Genomic DNA, 6,000 nt, shown 5'->3' on the forward strand with positions numbered 1-6,000 from the left:
GTAAGGAGTAATCTATTCAGTAAGAGCATGTTATAGTATTCTTTCACTGCACTGATGTATAACAAACGAGGTGAGGGATTACCTAAGATAACTAATGTCTGAGTAGAATTTGTTGTCTGCCTATTTGAACAATCATGGTCTCTAGACAAACATTTTTATTTCAACATTCCCCAATGTCTGTGAAGACATCTCTTTCAGTGTCATTACAAACATAATCTTACTAAAGTGGAAACTTCTAGTAAGTAGATTATCATATGACCATATTCCAGTGTACTCTTTCACATTAAAATCACACTGGCTACGTATTCGAATAGTTTTCTTTATCTTTACTCAAGTCAGTTAAGTTATAAAATTTCTTACTTCTCAATTTTGGAAAGTATAGTTTTCCTTGAAGCTTTTATAATTCTTTATAGTATTTCCCCCTGAGGCATTTCCGGCACTAATCCAATTTCCATAACTCTCTTTTTCTCTTGTGATGAGTATTATTCCATGGCTTTAGCTTATAGGACATTATAATGAAATTTCAGCAAACTTAATTTAGGATTATTATCTAAATGACAATATATGAATTATGTAAATCTTTGTCATATTATCTAAGGCTTAATGTAAAATCAAAATTGTATATTGAATATGACTGAGCTATGGAGAGCTATGGAGTCTTTGGTATTAAGTTTATCACAGTTTCAGTAAGTAATTAGATATTCAAAAATATTCTATCTAAACATATTTGTTTCAAATAAAATATATTCCTGTTGACTGCATGTAATTCCTTTTCTTTATTCTTTGCAATTAGCATTCATAAGATTTGCTTAGACATCCCCCTTCTCAAAACAAATGAGTTTAGTAAATAAGAAAGGCAATCAAGTGTAATCTTGATCATGTCTTCATCTTCATGTTGGAGCTGAAATCACCCTTACCTTTCCCTCATGTTGATGTTTAGGGAATGACAGATGATCAGCGTAACACAAAGGAGGTCTGCCAGGGCTGGTAAATGAAGAAAACAATGACTAGTGTTTGAGGGATCAAATTCTATGAGCTTCTGTCATCTGTCACAAAATTAACACCATCGCTGAGATGGAACAAACTGAAATCGGACTTTATTTGATGATATTATTACTATTTTATATATACAAGGTACTTTTGAGATGATGTATTCTAATTTTATTTACATATAAGAAAATTGCTTCAGGTCAACCATCTAAAGCTATAATCAGAATCCATCCAAGAGCCTGAATTCACAGTTTATTGTCAGTCAGACAAAAGTATTTTTGGGGAGGTGGGGCAAGACAGCGGCATAGAGAGGTGTGAAATTTAGTTAGTCCTCTGGAACAACTAGCATATAGCCAGGAACAACTAGTAAATAGTCTGAACTGTTGGGGGACTTCCATGACAGGACACACATGGTACACCAGCCTAGAATGGGTGGAACAGCTGAGATCACAGCATAGAACTGTAAATAAAGCTCCCCAAACTGCATTGCTGGCACCCCTCCCCCACTGGCATGGCACGCTGAGTTGGGACACTTCCCTGTGGGAAAAAGAAGCAGGCTGCTAGGAGCGAGGGAAAGTAACTCAAACAAGCTCCATTATTTTTTTTTTTTTGGTATTTTTTTTTTTTAATTGAGATTGTTCACAAACCATACAATTATCCAAAGATCCAAAGTGTAGAATCAATTGCCACCGGTACTATCATACAGCTGCGCATCCATCACCACGATTAATTTTTTTTCAATTTTTAGAACATTTTCATTACTCCAGAAAAGAAATAAAGACAAAAAAAGAAAACTCAAATCCTCCCATACCCCTAACCACCCCCCTTCCGTTACTGATTCATAGTATTGGTATAGTACATTTGTTACTGTTGATGAAAGAATGTTAAATACTACTAATTGTAGTATATAGTTTGCAATAGGTATATATTTTTTCCTATATGCCCCTCTACTATTAATTTCCTGTTATAGTGTCATGTATTTGTTCTGGTTCATGAAATAGATTTCTAATATTTGTACAGTTAATCTCAGACATTGCCCACCACAAGGTTCACTGTTTTATACATTCCCATCTTTTAACCTCCAACTTTCCTTCTGGTGACATACATGACTCTGAGCTTCCCCTTTTCACCACATTCATGAACCATTCAGCACTGTTAGTTATTCTCGCAACATGCTACCATCATCTCTATTTCCAAACATTTAAGTTCAACCTATTTGAACATTCTGCTCATAATAAGCAACTGCTCCCCATTCTTTAGCCTCATTCTATATCCTGGTAAATTATATTTCATGTCTATAAGTTTACATATTATAACTAGTTCATATCAGTGAGATCCTGCAATATTTGTCCTTATGCGTCTGTCTTATTTCACTCAATATAGTGCCCTCAAGGTTTCTTCATCAACCCATGTTTTAAAGACAGTTTTGTTCACACACCATACATTCTGTCCTAAGTAAACAATCAATGGTTCCCTGTAAGTCATGTATTTATGGGTTTACCACCATCACCACTATCTATTTAAGGACATCTCCATTTCTTCCACAAAGAAGGAGGAAGGGTCAAAGAAGGAAGAGAGACAAAAGAAAAAGAAAAAAGAAAGAGAGAAAAAAAATGACAGCTAGGAAGCCACAAAAGGAAAGATATCATTAAACCAAAGTAGAATAAAGAATCAGACAACATCACCAATGCCAAGAGTCCCATGCCCTTCCCCTATGTCCCCCCCACCCCCCATATGCATTTAGCTTTAGTATATTGCCTTTGTTACATTAAAGGAAGGATAATACAATGTTTCTGTTAACTATAGTCTCTAGTTTGCATTGATTGTATTTTTCCCCCCAATTCCATCCTATTTTTAACACCTTGCAATGTTGACATTCATTTGTTCTACCTCATGTAAAAACATATTTGTACCTTTTATCACAATTGTTGATCACCCTAGGTTTTACTGAGTTTTACAGTCCCAGTCTTTATCTTTCCTCTTTCCTTCTGGTGTCCCACATGCTCCTAACCTTCCTCCTTCAACCACACTCACAGTCATCTTTGTTCAGTGTACTCACAGTGCCGTGCTACTATCTCCCAAAACTGTATTCCAAACCTCTCACTCCTGTCTTTTCCTTCCTGTCTGTAGTGCTCCCTTTAGTGTTTCCTGTAGAGCAGGTATCTTGTTCACAAACTCTGTCATTGTCTGTTTGTCAGAGAATATTTTAAGCTCTCCCTCATATTTTAAGGACAGTTTTGCTGGATATAGGATTCTTGGTTGGTGGTTTTTCTCTTTCAGTATCTTAAATATATCACCCCACTTCCTTCTTGCCTCCATGGCTTCTGCTGAGAAATCCACACATAGTCTTATCAAGCTTCCTTTGTATGTGATAGATCACTTTTCTCTTGCTGCTCTCAGGATTCTCTCTTTATCTTTGACATTTGATAATCTGATTATTAAGTGTCTTGACTTGGGCCTATTTAGATCTGTTCTCTTTGGGGTATGCTGAGCTTCTTGGATCTGTAATTTTTTGTCTTTCATAAGAGATGGGAAATCTTCACTGATTATTTCCTCTATTATTGCTTCTGCCCTTTTTCCCTTCTCTTGTCCTTCTGGGACACCCACGACATGTACATTTCTGCATTTTGTTTTGTCATTCAATTCCTGGAGCCGTCGCTCATATTTTTCCATTCTTTTCCCTATCTGTTCTTTTGTGTGCAGGCTTTCAGGTGTCTTTTTCTCCAGTTCCTAGGTGTTTTCTTCTGCCTCTTGAGATCTGCTGTTGTATGTTTCCATTGTGTCTTTCATCTCTTGTATTGTGCCTTCCATTTCCATAGATTTTGCCAGTTGTTTTTTTGAGCTTTTGATTTCTACCTTATGTGTGCACAGTGTTTTCATTACAGGCTTCATGTCTTTTGCCATATCTTCCCTAAATTTTTTCCATTGATTTAGCATTAGTTGTTTCAATTCCTGTATCTCAGTTGAAGTGTAAGTTTGTTCCTTTGACAGGGCCATAGCTTCATTTTTCTTAGTGTAGGTTGTAGTTTCTGTTGTCTAAGCAACATCATGATGAACACAGAAATTGTTCAGTAAGGGCATGTTGAATGGAAGGATGAATGCATGAATCAATGATTTAAAGAATGAATGCCACATACCTGCCTCTTTATCAGTTCAGCTTCTGGGCCTGCAGGTATGAGTGCTGACAGTCATATTGGATTCTTTGCATTTTATCCACTCTTCAAATCAAACCAGTCACAAAATACTATTGATTCTTGTTTTCCATATCTGTTAACCCATTCAAAGGATAACGAAAGACTTTACCAAGCCTCCTTCAAGCATAGAGGCAAGCAAAGATCAATTCCAAATTACAAGAATAGCCTGTAGCTACCACCTATATGGTAAAGTAAGTCTGTGGAGAGTTCTGTGGGGGTTCACACAATGTGTGTGTGTTTTTTAACCTTTTCTTTTGTTGTAATTTCTCCTAGTAATGTTGAAGACTATAAAATAGAAATATTTTTGTCTTTAAACAGCTTATTTACACATTCATAAAATACCAACTAAAGTCAGGTAATTGAAAAACAGTGTCAAAGGGATTTAAATAACATTCAAATTGGTTTTACTTATTTTTATTTTAGTTTGATTAAAGAATTGTCGACCATTTTTCTAGATGCTCAGGTACAGACCAAGATGGAATTGTCTAAGGAGTTAGCAGAGGAGGAAGATAGAAACAGCCTTATGGTTTCTTTGGATGAAAAGCTGTATGAAACGTGAATAAATAATGAGTCAGCAACCCACCTAGCCCACCAGTTTTCAATTAGAAAACTAATTATAGGCAAACACTGTGGACAGGTGGAATTACTGTGCTTCTAAAGTGTGAGTAGCATGAACTCAAGTTGTAGCTTAACATATGTGCCTCAATAAATTAAGGCATTTTTGGTTCATTTGCACTATAATCATTAGTAATTAAAAAAACTTTATGCCTATTGCTATATAGGTATGAGGATTTACAGATCCTTGGTGGTTTTCTGGCTAGATTGCTATTGTCCCTGGGAAGATAAGGGAACACTCAAGCTGTAATCCACAACAGGAGTACAAATCTGAGCCTATCTCCCTGTGATACATAGTATGTGTATGTGTTTCTAAAAATATGATTTTCTTCAATTCACATTTGCTATTTATTTTAATGATTGCTATTTATATATAGTGTGAAATTTGCTATAACAGAGATGAGAAAATCTAAGTGTTTAAGAGGGTGTCAATTATTTAGATTCCTCCCACATATTGTGAAAATTTCATCGTCTACCTAGATTTGTGTAAATGACAATTGACAGGGGATTCAGACAGGCAGGGAGAGAACCTTGTGATGATGTGTAGCCAAGTTTTAGGCAGAGAGGGCTTATTTCTGAGTAATTGGCCCAAAGGAGAGTTTTCATTAAAATAAATTAGTATAACCAGTTGGGTAGTATACAGCTGAGCAGAAACTATGAAGACAAATTGATGGAAAATGATATAAAGAGGTTTATTCACTCTAGCCAGAGAGATCTAAAAATCATGAGGTTAAATACATGAATTGATAATATCAATTTTGCTCCAAAAGCCAGTTCTAGCCAATTCAATAAGCATCTTTTATTCTTCTTCTGTTTACATTATAAAAGTCAACGAAATCCTGATCAGTGAGCATTTGCTTCTGATTTATTACTGAGGTTACAAGACTTATGTAGCTACCTGGAGGTGAAGTAAAGTTCCCCTGAGATTCACAAAACCTAAATAGGAATTACCTTGAGCCTTCTACAAAGCACAAATCAAACAGGCCCAAAGGGTGGTGCAGCAGCTGTGAACGGCCTAGTCATATCCTTCTGGACTGTCATTCAAGCCAAGAGTCATGTACTGCAGGAAGCACAGGAGCCAGTGCACGCTCAGGGCTCATTCGATGTCTTACTGTTAAGGACACCAATCTGTTGGCTGAAGTGAGTTCCTGGCCTCAATCATAAATGTTGGCTTTCTAACAGGTCTCTGCTATAAAATGCA

The 6,000-nt window shown here is 36.2% G+C and overlaps 1 pseudogene; it reads left to right on the forward strand.

Annotated features, from left to right (window-relative positions):
* The window catches only part of LOC119542880, a 43,164-nt pseudogene extending 38,421 nt beyond the window's left edge, over positions 1 to 4,743 (forward strand).
* Positions 4,744 to 6,000: the final 1,257 nt, after the last annotated feature.

The sequence above is a fragment of the Choloepus didactylus genome, chromosome 8 (assembly GCF_015220235.1).
Source record: "Choloepus didactylus isolate mChoDid1 chromosome 8, mChoDid1.pri, whole genome shotgun sequence".
Taxonomy (NCBI): Eukaryota; Metazoa; Chordata; class Mammalia; order Pilosa; family Megalonychidae; genus Choloepus; species Choloepus didactylus.